Source organism: Rhinatrema bivittatum, chromosome 4 (assembly GCF_901001135.1).
Source record: "Rhinatrema bivittatum chromosome 4, aRhiBiv1.1, whole genome shotgun sequence".
Taxonomy (NCBI): Eukaryota; Metazoa; Chordata; class Amphibia; order Gymnophiona; family Rhinatrematidae; genus Rhinatrema; species Rhinatrema bivittatum.
The window spans coordinates 199,685,778-199,704,610 of record NC_042618.1 but is presented as its reverse complement, the minus strand read 5'-3'; the positions used below and the strand labels follow the sequence as shown (position 1 = coordinate 199,704,610).

Below are 18,833 nucleotides of genomic sequence, written 5' to 3'. Positions count from 1 at the left end.
GTGGTGGTCCCGGGAGCGATCTCCCGTTCTCGGCCGTCGGCTGCCACTTATAAAGATGGCGCTGATGGCCCTTTGCCTTTACCATGTGACAGGGTATCCATGCCATTGGCCGGCCCCTGTCACATGGTAGGCGCACTGGATGGCCGGCACCATCTTTACGATGGCGGCCGATGGCCCTTTGCCCTTACCATGTGACAGGGCATCCGTGCCATTGGCTGGCCCCTGTCACATGGTAGGAGCACTGGATGGCCGGCGCCATATGCCATACAGCCGGCACCATTTTGCAATACAGCAATACGGCCATACGGCCGGCGCCATTTTGCAATACGGCAATGAGTGCAGGAGGTCACTCCCGGACCCCCGCTGGACTTTTGGCAAGTCTTGTGGGGGTCAGGAGGCCCCCCCAAGCTGGCCAAAAGTCCCTGGGGGTCCAGCGGGGGTCCGGGAGCGATCTCCTGCGCTCGTGACGTCGGGGGACAGGAACCAAAATGGCGCCGGCGTTACCTTTGCCCTGTTATATGACAGGGCAAAGGTAGCGCCAGCACCATTTCTATTAACGCAGCCGTGGCCCGAGAGTGGAAGATCACACCGGGACCCCCCCACTGGACCCCAAGTAATTTAAAACATTTTGGGGGGGTTCGGGAGGGTGGGGGATTTATTTTAAAGGGTCGGGGTGGGTTTTAGGGTTGTTTAGTGTGCCAGTTTTCCCGCCCTCCCCCTTCCCCTCCCCCCTCCCCCGATTTACGATTTTTGACGATAAATCGGGGGAATTCCTATTGTATCGCGCCTCTAACGATTTTTTACGATTTAAAATATATCGGACGATATTTTAAATCGTCAAAAAACGATTCACATCCCTAATGATGAATCTTATATCCTGGTTCTAATAGATTTAACAGCAGCCTTCGACACTGTATACCATACCCTGCTATGCCATCAGATGAGAAAAATTTGTATAGACAGAAGTGTTCTCAAATGGTTTTCTTCCTTAGGACATTCCAAGTCAAACTGGGAAACCACATATCTGACACATTCCCTATTGATACAGGTATCCCTCAGGGTTCAGCACTCTCGACAACACATTTCAATATTTATATGCTTCCTCTGTGTACACCACTAGCGAAACTAGGAATCAATTTCTTCTTATATGCAGATGCAGGTTGGCATTCCATTTGCCAAATCATTTGGAAATACAGCATCGACACTCTCATCATACATGAAGGAAATACAGCAAGAACAGTCCAAGCTTAAACCAGCATTAAACACAAAAAAAACCCTGAAATCGTGTGGCTAAATAGAAACTCCTCTATAGTTAAACCCCCACCTGTAGACCTGGGTAATTTTCACATTACACTCTCTGAACAAGTACGAAATCTAGGAATACAGATTGACGAGAACTTAACAATGAAAAAGAACATAAACAAATAAATAAGAACAGGATACTCCAAGCTGCGAATATTACATCGTTTGAAACCTTTACTAGCATTCCAGGACTTCCACACTGTTTTCAAATGCTAATATTCTCAAACATAAATTACTGCAACTCCCTATTACTAAACCTACCTTCAGGATTATTAAAACCTCTACAGTTACAACAAAATGCCTCAGCAAGACTTTTATTAGGGACAAGGAGATTTGACCACATCACCCCCTCGCTGATAGCTCTGCACTGGCTTCCAGTACAATCCAGAATGCATTATAAAGTACTAACACTAATTTTTAACATCATCAACAATAGAAACCCCTGCCTAATAGGTGTGAATCTCCAACCATACACACCACAGGGAACACTAAGATTGCAAAACAGATAGCTATGCCTACAACACAGAGTACACATCTGATGCAAATAAGAGACCAAATGTTTTCCATAGCAGGCCTCATGTTGTGGAATTCTCTGTCAGAGACGTTACATCTGATAACAGGCAGAAAGTGTTTCAAACGTGAGCTGAAAACCTGGCTCTTCAAAATGCATATGATCTAACATAAAATATCAATATGCAGAAAACTACAATATTAAAAACATTGATAATACTAGAAGAACTAACGACAAGTAATGAGTGATGTAAAGTGTACTAAGACAACTCTTTGATTAATATATGAAGACTATTAACATGGAAATTATTGACCCGATTTAAAAAAGCACGTGTGCGTAAAATTCGGGGGTTATGTGTATTGTTGGGCCCTGCACACTGCGCGCATTTTCGGAAGGGCCCAGCCACGTGAGTAACCGCTGTTACACGTCGAAGTGCCAGGCCTCTAGAAAGGGGTCGGCCGGAGGGTGTAGTCTGGGCAGGGAGTGGGTTGGCACAGCGCCATTTGACACTGTCCCGGGGAAGCGCACACCAGAGATTACTGCTGCTTCAGAGGATCAGTAAGTAGCAAAATAAAAAATTTGGGGATAGTTAGGGTAGGTTTAGGGGGTGGGGAAGAAATGGGAAGAGAGAGGAAGGATAAAGTTAGGGGTAGGAAAGCTCCTTCCCAGTCTGCTCCTTAATTGGAGCGGGCTAGGAGGCAACTGGGAGAGGCACGATTGCGTCGCCATGCATATTTTTCTAAAATCCCCCTCCCCCCTGCATGTGGAGCAGGCCATTTGCCTGCACATGCGCACACAGACATGAAAATCCGGTGAGCATGTGTGCACGAGGTCCGTATTTTATAACATGCACACGTTGACAACGGTATATAAAATGTCTAAATAAATAAGTAAATACACCAGTCAACCTGCATGACTTCTTCTAATACCACCAGGTTCAGGAGGTGCATATGAGTTCACAGGTCACTGTAAATTCAGAGTAAGATGGACAGGACAGAAAATTGAGCCCTTTTCCTGGACCCGTTCCTGGAATCTTAGGTCATAGATAGATGGCTATTCGATTAAACCCACTAGCATCTCAGACAGGTCCCTGGCAGCCAACTTATCCTATATATGCTCTGACTACCCTTGGCTGAAGAAGGCAATCAGATTGTCACTGCTCCACTGTAATTCCAGGGCCAGAGTGCAGAAGTGCACAGTGTACTTCCCTACAGACCGAGTATGTTGTCTGATCCACAGGAGCTTGGAAGACTTGAAGGTGGAGTGGCCAGAAACATTGAAGATCTTTTAGAATTTCTGCAAGAAAGATTCAGGTATCTCAGGAGAGGGTCATCTTTTTCCCAGATAGGGGAGGCCAGGCTAGGGTGGAGCCATCCAACAATGATAGAATATTGGTTACCTTGACATGGTCAGTGGGAAATAAGGGAGTTTGAAGTTCAACTGCAACCAACACAGATTTAAAAAGCGTCTACTTTTCACTGGGTCACCGTCAAACCTTGACAGAAGAGGCAGATGCAAGGTGCGTGCAAGGCTGTAGCACAGGTATTGGAGCGGGAGCTGGACCATGTCTGGCAGCCATGCCTTGGAGATATCCAGCTATGGTGTTCAGCTGATCCTGCTGCTGCTGGAGCTGCAGTGCTAGCCCAGTGATGACAGAGAACTGAAGTGAGTCCGCCAAGCTCATGACCTAAGCAATCTGTAAAGGTTGGCATGAGCCCTTGGTGCTGTGGTGTAGTTGATGCAGCCTCATATGCAAACTTACAAGGCTTTCACAGGCAGCTGGAAAATGTGCCCTGTAGCGGGGCAGACTGGAACTTAGTCCATATCAGCTGCCACCCTGCAGGTTTAGCCCTTGGGTTCTGGCAGCTGGCAGGTCTTAATCAGGTCCCTAGGGTGGAGACAAGAGCAAGGTCCAATAGCACACCGGCGTCTGGACAGGCAGCGGGCAGATGGAGTCAGAGACAAGCCAAAATCAAAGCAGGCTGTAAACAGATGTTTTCAGGTTCAGTCAGAAAGTTAGGTCCAAGTGGCAGAAAAACATGGTCAGCAAGGTCAGGTCCAAGCAGAAGATCAAGATCCGGAAAACCAAGCCAAGGGAGGACAAAGACACACTGAAGCCATTGAACAAGATGAACAAGATAAAGCTGGACAACACAGGCGGATGAAGGAAGCAGAAGAAGATGAGGAGAGCAGAACAAGGCAAGGACAAGGCTGCAAGAGGCAAGGCAAGACTAGAGAAAACAAGGCAAGGCAAGAGAAGACAGGCTGAAAATGAAGGAACTCAGGAACACTGGCAACATGAACTGCAAAGCAGGAGACCTGTTGCTGAAGTGAGGAACTGTTGTAGGGCATTGGCTTAAATAGTCCAAGAGGCTGACATCATCTGGAGTTCAGAAGTTCCCACCACTGTACCCATATTATGGGCTGGATTTTAAGACATACGAGCAGGCGTACATTTGTGTGCCCAGGTTGCACGCACAAATGTACACCTGATTTTATAACATGCGCGCGCAGCCGCACGCATGTTATAAAATCCAGGGTCGGCGCGCACAAGGGGGTGCACGCCAAGCCTTAGGGGAGCCCCGATGGCTTTCCCCGTTCCCTCCTAGACCGCTCTGAAATCGGAGCGGCCTCGGAGGGAACTTTCCTTCCACCTCCCCCATCTTCCCCTCACTTCCCTGCCTAACCTGCCCCCCAGCCTGAACAAAAAACCCTTGGTACCTTTATTTCCGAAGTTACGCCTGCCAGAGACAGGCGTAACTTGCGCACACCGGCCGAGTGCCGGCGCGCGATCCCCCAGCCCAACAGCAGTGGCAAGGCCTCTGGCCACACCTATGCCCCACCCCTGGACCGCCCTGCCCACACCCCACCCCAGAACCGCCCATTTTATCGAGCCCGGGACTTACACGTATCCCGGGGCTTTACGCGCACCGCCGGCCTTTTGAAAATAGGCCCGACATGCGTAACCCCCCCTTTGCGCATAAATCCACCTGGATTTATGCGCATAGGCTTTTAAAATCTGCTTCTTTGTGCGCACATGTGCGTGCACATGCCTATGGGAAGCCAGGGTCACAATGGCATAACAGCGTGGGATGCGATTCTAGCATTGTTCTTGCCACGTTGAGGCCAGGCCACGTCAGGGATGATAGGAAAGACAAGGTAGTATGGGAGCCTGACTCTGGTTGCTTTCAGCGACACTGACTGGCATTGGGTGTAGTGCCATGCTTGTGAAGCGTACCCATGCGCCACGAATCTTAACACTAGGGTTATTCTGGACTCAAGCCTGTCAATGTGTGCCCAAGTAAAAGCTGTCATCAAAGTAACTTATTTAGAGTTGCGTATGTTATGCCAACTAGAGCCTCTGTTAGGGACTTGTGAATTTTATATTGTACTGCAGGCATTGTTATTTACGGGCCTTGATTAAGAACATAAGAACATAAGAACATGCCATACTGGGTCAGACCAAGGGTCCATCAAGCCCAGCATCCTGTTTCCAACAGTGGCCAATCCAGGCCATAAGAACCTGGCAAGTACCCAAAAACTAAGTCTATTCCATGTTACCATTGCTAATGGCAGTGGCTATTCTCTAAGTGAACTTTTTAGCAGGTAATGGACTTCTCCTCCAATAACTTATCCAATCCTTTTTTAAACACAGCTATACTAACTGCACTAACCACATCTTCTGGCAACAAATTCCAGAGTTTAATTGTGCGTTGAGTGAAAAAGAACTTTCTCCGATTGGTTTTAAATGTGCCACATGCTAACTTCATGGAGTGCCCCCTAGTCTTTCTATTATACGAAAGAGTAAAAAACCGATTCACATCTACCCGTTCTAGACCTCTCATGATTTTAAACACCTCTATCATATCCCCCCTCAGCTGCCTCTTCTCCAAGCTGAAAAGTCCTAACCTCTTTAGTCTTTCCTCATAGGGGAGCTGTTCCATTCCCTTTATCATTTTGGTCGCCCTTCTCTGTACCTTCTCCATCGCAATTATATCTTTTTTGAGATGTGGCGACCAGAATTGTACACAGTATTCAAGGTGCGGTCTCACCATGGAGCGATACAGAGGCATTATGACAATTATTGCAATTCTTTGTATCAGGGCTCCAGCTACAGTTCTCAGAGCATTTCAAGTTGCCCAGAATACAGCTGCCCTTGTATTAACAGGTTCTGGTATCAGAGAACATATTAATTCCATTCTCTATAAATCTTATTGGTTATTTTTGGAATGGAGGATTAAATATAAAACAACCATGTTAATTCATAAGCTAGTGGGGAAACAATGAGTTCCCATTGAATAGTGCAATGTTGTGTATATACAATTAAGGCTTATGGTTTTAGATTTTAACTGATAAATCCCAATACAAATACCCCTGATGGAAAAAAAAATAGATGTTTTTCTGACAAACACTGAAAAATTACCGCTTCCCCTAGTATTCTCTCACCCCTCCTTTTGCCTATCCTGGAATTTCCACACTATTTTTGTGCCTTTTCTATGCTAATGACTTCTTAGCTGCACAAATATATGTATTGATTCAATCTATCAATAGTACCAGCATGATGAAAACACTGATAAACACTGACTTTTGGATGCTCAAAGAACTCCTAATTAGTTGGAAAATAAACACATAAATTTACAATTTATAAACACCTAGAATCAGAAGCCCTATTTATCTCCTTGAGATTTGAGATCATTTCCATCTAGTCTCTTGGATGTTCCTTCTTCATAGGCAGCACATCTTGCTGAGACCCTGGAGAAGGCTTACTCTGTTGCAAGTCCAATTTTTTGGAATACCTTACCTGAGCAACTATATTTAAAAACCTGCAGCAAGATCTTTAGAAAGTGGCTTCCATCTAGCTTTTAGGCCTGGTGTTCTAGGCCTGTAGAAGCCGGCATTACATTGTTTTTATGAAGATGTTGGCTGTTCTTCTACAAAGTGTGTCTTTAAGTCATAAGTAACTTTTTTGTGCTTTGAGATCTCATAAGTTTTCAGAGGAGCTCTTTACTTTGTTGTGTTGTGTTTAATGTAAGTGTGAATTTATTTAATATACATATTTTCTGTATAATCAAAATGGTTTACAGAAGCCATAAATAATTATAAAACAGTATATGTAATTTGTATGACTGTCATGTTGTACCCTGCCTTGAACCCCAGTCTTATAAATTATCTAAATAAATAAATAAATAAATAAATAAATAATGGATAAATTGATTGCATTTAATAAACTGAATTGATTTATAGATTGATGATTGAAGGATAGTTGTTAGACGACTGACTTCATTTGTTGCGCCGGAGGTGGACTCTTGGGCCGAGGTGGGGTTGACGCTACCTGTAGGAGGGATCCTACGGGTCCCCACCGTCGGCAGGCAGAGAGGGCTGATGGATGGAGGCCGGCTGGCGCTTCACCAATACCAGCCCTCATTCCCTGCGGGTTGAGCCTTTGGGTGCCCGGGCCGGCTGGACTTAGGTGGCCTCCATCAGTGGTCATCAATGGGTGGATCGAGGTCAGCCCAGAGGCAGCAACTAGTGTAGGTATCAGTCTGTACTGGACGAGGCTGAGTCCCGGAGACCCGGGTGCCAAAAGGAGCACAGTAGGGATGTGAATCGTTTTTTGACGATTTAAAATATCGTCCGATATATTTTAAATTGTCAAAAATCGTTAGAGGCGATATTTAATAGGAATTCCCCCGATTTATCATCAAAAATCGTAAATCGGGGGAAGGGGGAGGGCGGGAAAACCGGCACACTAAAACATCCCTAAAACCCACCCCGACCCTTTAAAATAAATCCCCCACCCTCCCGAACCCCCCCAAAATGCCTTAAATTACCTGGGGTCCAGAGGGGGGGTCCCGGTGTGATCTTTTACTCTCGGGCCTCCGGTGCGTTGTCATATGACAGGGCAAAGGTAGCGTTGGCGCCATTTCTACAACGCACCGGAGGCCCGAGAGTAAAAGATCACACCAGGACCCCCCCCCTCTGGACCCCAGGTAATTTAAGGCATTTTGGGGGGGTTCGGGAGGGTGGGGGATTTATTTTAAAGGGTCGGGGTGGGTTTTAAGGATGTTTTAGTGTGCTGGTTTTCCCGCCCTCCCCCGATTTACGATTTACACAATATTTAAAAAAACAAAACCACGACGATCCGATTCCCTACCCCCCCAGCTGAAATCGATCATTAAGACGATCAATCACACGATTCACATTTCAAGAGCACAGTCTGACAGAGGGTGCCCAAGTAAGAGCAGGCCGAAGCCTGAATGAACCACGTCCAGGACAAAGGCTGAAGAGGTATCTTTAAGCAGGCGGGGATCAAGGCTGGCGGCAGTCTGGAATCAGTGGCAAGCAAGGCTGAGGTCTAGACGAGGAGAGAGTCAAAAGGATGGTCAGACGAAGCAGAAGTCCAGGGCTGGAGAGAAGCAATGACGTGGTCAAGGAATGCAGAGGTCCAGGGCTGGAGAGAGGCAAATGGAGTAGTCAGGCAATGCAGAGGTCTGGGGCTGGAGAGAGGCAACAGAGTAGTCAGGCAATGCAGAGGTCAAACCAGGTTAGCAGTCCAAAGGAGAGATGAGGAACTGGAATACAGGAACAGGAAACAGGGACAAAGGCAATCAGGATCGGGAAGCAGGAACTGAAGAGGCAATGAGTACTCGACTAGTGAGGGGACCTGTTGCAAAGGCAATTTGAGATAGCGGAGCCCGGGCTTATATACCGGAGCTCTGCTGACATCATCATCCAGGGCTGCGGCCAGGTTCCCGCCGCGGGCCCTATTTAAGGACTAGCTGTGCGCACGCACACGCCTAGGGAGGGGCGTGGCGCTGGTTGGGACTGTGTCTCTCCGCGGGCCACGCAGAGAGGCCTGACATGGAGCATCAGGAGTTGCAGCAGAACCAGAGGCCCCAGGGGCGACCCGAGGACGGAACCAGTGGCCCACAGCCGCCAGAGACAAGGGACCAGATGCTGGACCACTTTGAAAGAGATGAGGAGGCCGAGCCGTGGGTCTGCTGCGGCCGGTGTGCGTAACAGCATTAAATTAGTTGGGTGGATGGATTGATTTCTGAATCAATTGAGTATAGATGATAATTGCTACGTAATTGAATTTAGGAATTGATTTGATAGTATTGATTGTGTTTCTTGAGATTGGCCCTCTACCCCCAAATGTAAATAACAATAGAATACAATATTTAGGACATTCTGAAGTTGATATAATCTGATGATAGGCCTCTATAACCTGATTAGTTCAGCTCCTGACAGAACCATCCTAAGTCCTAATGTATTTTGCTATGCTCTAGTTGAATATGTACAAGAATTCTGTAAGCAGTAAACTGAGCAAACATGACCTGTGAGTCATAGATCATCTTCATGTATGAAACACAAGAACTCATTTCCACAGAGACTTGCATTATAAAGCATATTTCAGTATAAATCAAAGAACAAATATTTTACATTATTTCTTGTTATAGAGAGATATACAAATATTATACAAAAAGGTAGAAATAACAATGTCATTATTTAGAACAGCAAGATAATGACAAGAAAATGTGAATCTCATTTACATAGGATAACACTTGCTGATGGTGAATTCCTGAAATGCCACAAAAACCCTCAACTGGGATCCAGGTGTGATCATAGATGACCTGAGGTGTGACAAGGTAGTAAAAGAGTCAATGCAATGAAAGGTGTTAATATTTCTCCAAGGACAAGCAACATATATTACCCACACAAGTGAGTGATGTGATCCAACAGCACTAAAATGGTTGGTCTTGTAGAGAGTACTAGAAAAAGCTTTTATGGTCATGTGTGGAATTTTCCATACACCTGTCACCTTATGGAGTCTACTCAGTTCATTTTTGTGTGCAGTGACAGTTGGATGAATTCTCTCCTGCATTAGAACTTTGATAGAGTTTTTCACTGTTTGCTGTCTCAGTTGGACTTTCTTCCTCCTTTATCTTAGTAATATCTTAGATAGCTTTTTGGACATTTTTAAGTCTTTTTTATTCATGGTCATAGGTTCTCGTTATGGCCCTTGGCGGCGGTAAGCCGCGACCAGGGCCAGTCACTCACCGGCGCGGCAGACCTTCTCGTCCCCGCTGACGGCATCCAGCTTCGGCGGGTCTGTTCCGCGGCTGTTTCGCCGCTTCATTATGGCCGCGATGTCGGCCGTCCTCCTGGTGCTTCTGGCTCCGCCCCCTCTAGTGCTGTGTGCGCGGCAGAAGGTGATTGGTTATAGGAGCCACTACTAGTTAAGGGATTGGCTCCTTCTTGTGGGTTCCAGCCATTGGGGACTATTTAAAGGCAGGGTCTGCACCTCAGACCTTGCCTTGACTTCTTGGTCCTGTTGGTGTTGTTCCTGAGTTCTGTTCCTGTTCCTTGGTGAGACTTCCCGTGCTTGACTCCTGGACCGGCTGCTGAGTTTCCTCTGGTATTGACTTCCTGGACTGGCTACGGATTACTCTCTGGTTTCGAACCTTGGACTGGCTGTGGAATATTCTCTGGTCTTGACCCTTGGACTGGCTGCAGAATACTCTCTGGTCTTGACCCTTCGATTGGCTGCGGAATACTCTCTGGTCTTGACCTCTGGACCGGCTGCGGATTCCTCTCTTCTCGACTCCCGGACGGGCTGCTGAGTACTACTGATCTTCATCCTTGGACCTTACGACCTGCTGGAGGTGCCAGCTATCTGGATCATATGGCCTGCAGGAGGCGCCTGCATCCAGATTCCCTTCATCACACGCATCAGAGCTACTGAGTGTGCCTCGCCTTCCGACGGTAGGAACCTTGGTGACTATCTCGGATCAAGGGTCCACCTTCCCGTGCATAACAGCTCTGATCTTTTGTTTTCTTCAGTGCAGTCTCTTTTTCAGACACAATCATCTCTTTTCATTGAGGAAAATTTCATCTTTTTATTTTGTATCACCTGTTTCCTCAGTATGTCCCAAATGAAAGCCAGCAGCTTCAAGTTCTGCTCCTTGTGTAACTTCAAGATATCTATAACTGAACATAAAAAAGTCTGTATCCATTGTCTGGTGCTAGAGTATGATTTCCTTCACTGTGGCATCTGCTCAAAGATGTCACCAATAGCCATCAGTCTTCAAAGATTGAAACTTCAGGACATTTTTGCCTCCAAGCAAATGTTCATCTCAACTCCATCAGCACAGAAAGCATCAACAACAAAAGACCACATAGCTGAACTGACTACTATTGATGCATCAACACCAAGGGAGTCTCCCTCATCTGTGGTACCAATATTGAAAAATAGGTCTAGGTGCAGAGAACCTTCCTGGTCCTACCATTTAGCACTGAGAAGGGTTTCTTGGGACTGGGCTTTAAGCTCAGGACGCTTGACACCAAGTATTGTATGAAGACACCAAAGCACTGATCACTAGTTTCCTTCAGTGTGGTGTTCCAAAAGTAGGGGGATTGTAGCTGTTGCTATATGACCTCACAAGTGGCTGTATCAGGATGTAAGCTCAGCTTCCCAGACTAAGATTCAAGAGCAACAAACTTCAGAAGTTGAGAAAATTGCCATCAATACTTTCCCTCTGGTTACTTAGGAGGATGAAATCTCTTCTGTGGAGACTACAACAGTGTTCACTTCAGTAATGGTTGAGAGAGAACTAGATAAGAGGATCTTTGAGGCTCACTCAGTCCCAGAAGCTGGCACACCAAGTATCTTGGCACATCTGTTCTACTGAGTGAACCAGTCCTTGAGACTTTTATGCTCTGGCATCAAGTGGTTTGGCACTGACCATAATTTTGATACCAAGACTCAGCATCAATGTTGTTCACATTGAGTAGAAGCAGAATAGCTTCATCAGAAGAAGTCACTCCAGCTCTTTAGCCTCTTCAGTCTCAGTGCACATTAAGCCATATGGATAATCTACTGAGATAAAGATTCCAGGTCAATGCCTTCCAGACTGCAGCTCTAGAGGTCTATATTCAGCCGCTAGGAAGGTTAGCCAGATAAATATCTGGCTTATTTAGCTAGGATATTCAGTGATATGGCTAACTTTAGGACTGCTGTTAGCCAGATAACAGTGCTCCATCCCAGAATGCCCCTGGATTTCCCCTCACATAGCCGGAAAAGTTTTTAGCTGGATAAACAAGTTATAGGGTTGTGTCAGAATTGGTCAGACTGGCAGTAATTTTAAATCCAAAGTTTCTCTAGCTAGGTGCCAAACTTTGGCCTAGATTCATCAATCCCGTGGAATGATGAGCTGCCATGGTAAATGGGGCGGGGGGGGGGGGACAGAAAAAGGGGCAGGGGGCACTAGTTTGCAGCTGGCTGCATCATGGCGGTGCGGTTTCGCCTGCCATGGTGCGACCACGCCGCACACTATCATCCCCATAGCATCACGCTAAAAGGTGGTGCTATTTCCTGCTCTACTGCCAGTGATAATGTCCAAAACATTATCGCTGGCAGCAGTGCCACCACCCCATTTCCCAAAATCCCTTCCAATCTCCTTCCTAACTCCACCCCTTCCCCTACTTTTAATTTTACTGCCACGATAAGCCCATTATCACGTGCATTAGGGCATTATCGCACACGATAATGCCCTAATGCATGCGATAATGGGCTATTACACTTGGAAAATGACCCTATTAGCCAGACAAACATGATGAATATGGATCAATTAGTTTTTAATCTCAGAATCTAAGTCTGAAAAGTCTTGGGGTCTAGCTTATAGGTCTGGAGAATCTGGTTCTGAGGAGAAATGTTCTTCTGACCTCCCCTCCTAGAGGATGTTGTTTTCTTTTTCACTTTTATACAGAGTCTGCTAAGACCATTTCTTTTCATTAGAGACAGAGGATGTACTAAGGGCGCCATTACTTGGCTTCCTAAGGTAACTAGAAGTTGTAAGAAGTCACTATCCATTCACTAAATCCTTCAGGATGTGCAGAATGCACGAAACCCCCCTCACTGTGTTTCCTGTAACAAAGAACACCAAGAGGATAACTTTCAAACAACTATGTGGCGACATATATGCACATATATGGCCATGTGTAGTGTTACCATAGTATTTTATCATTTGCGAGTATCACATATAATATCAAATTTTATAAGATACATATATTTTTACTCTACAACATATGTGCATAAGTATGCTTATGCACAAATACATGCAAGTCATTGAAACCATGTATGTCAATGCATTGAATGCATGAATTTTTTCTATCTATTTTATAAATATACGCTGCATATATTTTATGCATGGAAGTAAACTAGGACTTACTTGTCCTGATATACATGTGTAAATTGGCAAATTTTAAAACATGCGCATATTAAGGAAATTAACCTGTTTACCACTTAATCCACCAGTTCACCCAGTCATTCTTCAGGTCATCAAGACCTTCCTAGTTACTTCCCCCAGTTCATCCAAACCTACAAAATAAACATTGAGTACTACAGAAACATTTACTATCACTTACACTAGATAATTAGTAAAAATATGTAAGTTGGCAAATGTATTTATTTACTTATTTAAAATATTTATATTCCACCTTTTCTAAACAAGTTATGCTAAGTGGATAAAATCAACACAAAACATTACATACCAAACTCATAAACAAATTATCATTCCACGGCTGCGTGCACGTGCACTATCCTTCCACGACTGCGTTAATAGAAATGGCGCCGGTGGCCCTTTGCCCTTACCATATGACAGGGCAAAGGTAGCGCTGGAAGCCATTTTGGTTCCTGTCACCTGTCCTGTCACATGTCACCATATTTGGTTCCTGTCACCTGTCCTGTCACCTGTCACCATATCATTAAGGACCTGTGTATTTATTAGGGATGTGAATCGTGTCCTCGATCGTCTTAACGATCGATTTCGGCTGGGAGGGGGAGGGAATCGTATTGTTGCCGTTTGGGGGGGTAAAATATCGTGAAAAATCGTGAAAAATCGTTAAAAAATCGAAAAATCGAAAAATCGAAAAACCGGCACATTAAAACCCCCTAAAACCCACCCCCGACCCTTTAAATTAAATCCCCCACCCTCCCGAACCCCCCCACAAATAACTTAAATAACCTGCGGGTCCAGCGGCGGTCCGGAACGGCAGCGGTCCGGAACGGGCTCCTGCTCCTGCATCTTGTCGTCTTCGGCCGGCGCCATTTTCCAAAATGGCGCCGAAAAATGGCGGCGGCCATAGACGAAAAAGATTGGACGGCAGGAGGTCCTTCCGGACCCCCGCTGGACTTTTGGCAAGTCTCGTGGGGGTCAGGAGGCCCCCCACAAGCTGGCCAAAAGTTCCTGGAGGTCCAGCGGGGGTCAGGGAGCGATTTCCCGCTGCGAATCGTTTTCGTACGGAAAATGGCGCCGGCAGGAGATCGACTGCAGGAGGTCGTTCAGCGAGGCGCCGGAACCCTCGCTGAACGACCTCCTGCAGTCGATCTCCTGCCGGCGCCATTTTCCGTACGAAAACGATTCGCGGCGGGAAATCGCTCCCTGACCCCCGCTGGACCTCCAGGAACTTTTGGCCAGCTTGTGGGGGGCCTCCTGACCCCCACGAGACTTGCCAAAAGTCCAGCGGGGGTCCGGAAGGACCTCCTGCCGTCCAATCTTTTTCGTCTATGGCCGCCGCCATTTTTCGGCGCCATTTTGGAAAATGGCGCCGGCCGAAGACGACAAGATGCAGGAGCAGGAGCCCGTTCCGGACCGCTGCCGTTCCGGACCGCCGCTGGACCCGCAGGTTATTTAAGTTATTTGGGGGGGGTTCGGGAGGGTGGGGGATTTAATTTAAAGGGTCGGGGGTGGGTTTTAGGGGGTTTTAGTGTGCCGGCTCACGATTCTAACGATTTATAACGATAAATCGTTAGAATCTGTATTGTATTGTGTTCCATAACGGTTTAAGACGATATTAAAATTATCGGACGATAATTTTAATCGTCCTAAAACGATTCACATCCCTAGTATTTATCAACTTTTTTAAAGGAATATACTTCCTTTTGCACCCTATGTTCAGTGAATGAGCACTACTTGGAGATCCTAGATTTAAGATCTGCTCATCTTCAGGAGACAAGGAATTGCACAATTTCAATTGCAGGACCTTCTTTATGGGACTTCTTGCTGGAAGAGCTTCGATCTATGACTGTCTATAAATTATTTCCTGAAAATTTGAAAACCTTTATATTTGAAGAAGCTTTTATGATTAAAACTGTTTGATTTAAAAGCTACTTGTGGGGGTCAGGGCCTCCTGACCCCCACAAGACTTGCCAAAAGTCCAGCGGGGTTCCGGGAGCGACCTCCTGCACGCGGGCCGTATTGCCAATATTCAAAATGGCGCCGGCGCTACTTTTGCCCTCACTATGTGGCCAAAAGTCCCTGGGGGTCCAGCGGGGGTCCGGGAGCGATCTCCTGCACTCGTGACGTCGGGTGACAGGAACCAAAATGGCGCCGGCACTACCTTTGCCCTGTCATATGGTAAGGGCAAAGGGCCACCGGCGCCATTTCTATTAATGCAGCCGTGGCCCGAGAGCGGGAGATTGCGCCGGAACCCCCCCACTGGACCCCAGGTAATTTAAAACATTTTGGGGGGCTTCGGAAGGGTGGGGGATTTGTTTTAAAGGGTCGGAGTGGGTTTTAGGGTTGTTTTGGTGTGCCGGTTTTCCCGCCTTCCCCCCTCCCCCGATTTACGATTTTTTGACGATAAATTGGGGGAATTGCTATTGTATCGCGGCTCTAACAATTTTTGACAATTTAAAATATATCTGACGATTATTTTAAATCGTCAAAAAACGATTCACATCCCTATTAATTTCAAAAGGTTTCCATGTGCAAAATCAGCATATATATGCTATTTTTTGGAAATCTTGTGGGTACACGCATAGTTGCAATGTTGTGTGTAAATGTTAACAGGAGAAAAAAGAAAGTTTAGTGGTATTCAAGGGCATGGTTCAGCAGCACACACACAGGTTTTGTAATTTTATATGCACCTACATTTGTTCATAAGCTCTTATACTTACTAAGTTGTGCAAGTGAAATTGCACTTGTCTTTTACATGCAGTTCTTGGGTGGGACATCTGGGTTTAGTGGTGGAGGTTCAGGATGAAATGCTGGAGGTGAACTGGTGGAGGTGTCAATGAAACACAAAAAATAATAAATGGTTTGAACTGGTATATCTTTCATGCCATATCACATAGCCATAAATAGTATACGGAACCATCAAATATTGTAGAACCCTTACTCACAGAGTATGTGTAACAATCAACTCTCATTTGGTATAGGGTCACGTACTTTATTTTAAATCAATTTTGTTTTGTTCAATTTTTATAATGTCATATTTTGTTAAAATGTAAAAATTCTCCCAAACGTGCTGACGAACTTCAAATTATATAAATCATGGGAACAACAATTCATTTAGGAAGCAAAAATGCAAGTCTCACGTCCCAATCCAATAAATTTCAGAAAAGAATACTCATCTCGAAATAATAGCTAGGAGTCCCGAATCCCGACAAGGTCCTGCTTCAGGGGAAATAACTTCTTCAAAACTTCATTTCTTTTCATCCACAGAGTTTTCCATCCGTTCCGTCAGCGCAATTCTTCCAACTGGCTATTTTTCATGCACCTTTTCTTACGCAGTCTGCATTCAGACTCGCACATTTAAAATATGGTGACAAACCAGAACCTTTTAACCTCCTCCCGGAAGACACGGAAACACCCACAGTCCTCAACCAGGTCGTAATCGCTCGGGCGAACAAACATACTCTAAATCCTACCCACAACCCATTGTCACCAAAATTGAGGTTCTCTTTCAAACATATTTCAATTATGAGAGCCAATTTAATCAAAACATCATATCTTTAGTTGCAGACGAGAGTGCCCCCATCCCTTCGGAGCAAATCAAGTCACCGGCAAGGTCCGTGTGACACACCACAGCTGAACTCCATTTTCTCCCCCATCAAAAATACATCTGAATTACGTGACAGGTCTCAACCAATGAACAAAACAAAATTGATTTAAAATAAAGAAAAGTGACCCTATACCAAATGAGAGTTTGATTGTTACACAGACTCTGTGAGTAAGGGTCCTACAATATTTGATGGTTCCATATGCTATTTATGGCTATGTGATATGGCATAAATGATATACCAGTTCAAACCATTTATTATTTTTTTGTGGTACTACAATAAAGGTTTACTAGAATACACATTGTGTAATTTTGGGAGGTGTCAATGAACCAGTGAATTCAAATATGCACATACGTGAGTATTTTCATAATTGGAATACAAATATTCTTTATAAAATGCATGCCACCTGTAACAGGTTTTCCCCAAGGATAGCAGGATAGAATAATTAGCTACTGTGATGTAGTGCAGCACTGCCGAGAGCAGGAACTGACAAGACACCATAAGGCGGCAGGTAATACCAGAGCCAGACAGCAGGGGGCCCAGGTGAAGATGAGAAAGACTACACTTCCCAGGTTCCCTGAACCGGCACCTGACCCCTGGCTGGAAAGTGAGCAGGAACAGGTGGAGGAAATGGGGACTGATCCCTATGACTCAGCAGAGTCCATGGAAGCTGAGGAAGAGGGCGTGCTGCCATGGTGGAGCTGGCCACAAAAGCCCGGTGCCTCAGAGTCAGGGAGGAGGAGATGGAGGTAAGCTGGGGAGAGGAAAGCTCCAGCTGTTCCTCTATGGAGGTGGAATAACCAGGAGGTTGGGGGATGGTAAATCCTGTGTTGGTAAATGGATGTATGAGAAAGGTTGGAAGGGAATTGTGGTTTTAAAAGCTGTTTAACTCTGGGCTTGTTAAAGAGAACCTAAGCGGTTAGGCTTGGGGCTTGAAAAGACAACTAGGCATTATTACAGGACTGCCGCCGGTGAGGCTACAGGATCACATTAAACCCTTTTGTGATAAAGACCTTTTTCTGTGTACTGTTTGGGAGTGCCAGGACTAGGCCTGGCACTCTGACTAGAGACTTGGAGGAGTCCGTAGCAGCGGTGTGCAGGAGCTGTACGAATGGACAGACAGTGGTATATGAGTGGAGAGGGAGTCCTGAGGCCCAGCAAAGTCCACACAGAGTGCTGAGCGGAGGGGCGTGATCGTGACACTACACAATCCGTCCCTCCTCTTACAGAGTTGTTCCGATAAGCTATATTATTGACCTGACTGGGCTCTACAAGGCAATATCAACATGAGAAATTTTACATGACCAGAAAACCCTGGAAAAGTGTTTTCCAGAACAATATGAAACTTCCCATGTCAGTGCCATTAAATGATGTCACCTACTTGTGTGAGTAAGTATTCTGAAAACCTCAGGTGTACAGTTTTCTGTACAAATAATTTGTCAGACCCCATGTAACATATTATGATCTATTCTGGTGGCCATGTCTTCTAAATGATCTATACAAAGTAGTAAGTCTACAAAGGGTTTTCAAAGTGATGCAGAGCTGCACAACAAGCCTTATGAAGTGAGATTTAAGGATCTAAATATGTATACCTTGGAAATGTGGAGGAAGAAAGGGAGCTGACAGAGATATTCAAATACCTCAGATGTATAAACAATGAAGTGTCAAACATTTTTCAGTGTAAAGTAAATTCTAGAATAAAAGGTCATACTGTAAATGTTGAGAAGGTAGAATCAGAAGCAATATAAAGGAAGATTTTCTTCTCAGAGAAATATGGTGGAAGCATTGAAAAGTCTGTCAATGAGGTGGTTATGGCAAATATGATAAAAGAATTCAGGAAAGCATGGTATAAGAAAAATAGCCCTTAGTGGTAGGGAAGCAAGAGCAAAGCTGGAGATCAAGTAGAATTTGTGGTATTGCAATAGGAAGTGAGAATGGTCAGTGAGACATTGTGATTATTTTCTATAATCATGTTCTGTATTTCACTGTTTAATTGGAGGAATGGAAAAGGAATTATAGAAACAGAAGACAAATAAATAGGGTCATTTTCCAAGTTGCGATAGCCCATTATTGCGTGCGTTAGGGCATTATCGCACGTGATAAGCCCATTATTGCCCATTATCTCTATTGCGTGTTATTACAGCAGTAACATTAAAATTAGGGGAATGGGTAGAA

The 18,833-nt window shown here is 45.3% G+C and overlaps 1 protein-coding gene across 1 annotated transcript in view; it reads left to right on the top strand.

Moving 5' to 3' along the window:
* The window catches only part of CACNA2D2 (calcium voltage-gated channel auxiliary subunit alpha2delta 2), a 1,734,543-nt gene that overhangs the window by 641,737 nt on the left and 1,073,973 nt on the right, over positions 1 to 18,833 (top strand). The window lies entirely within an intron of this gene.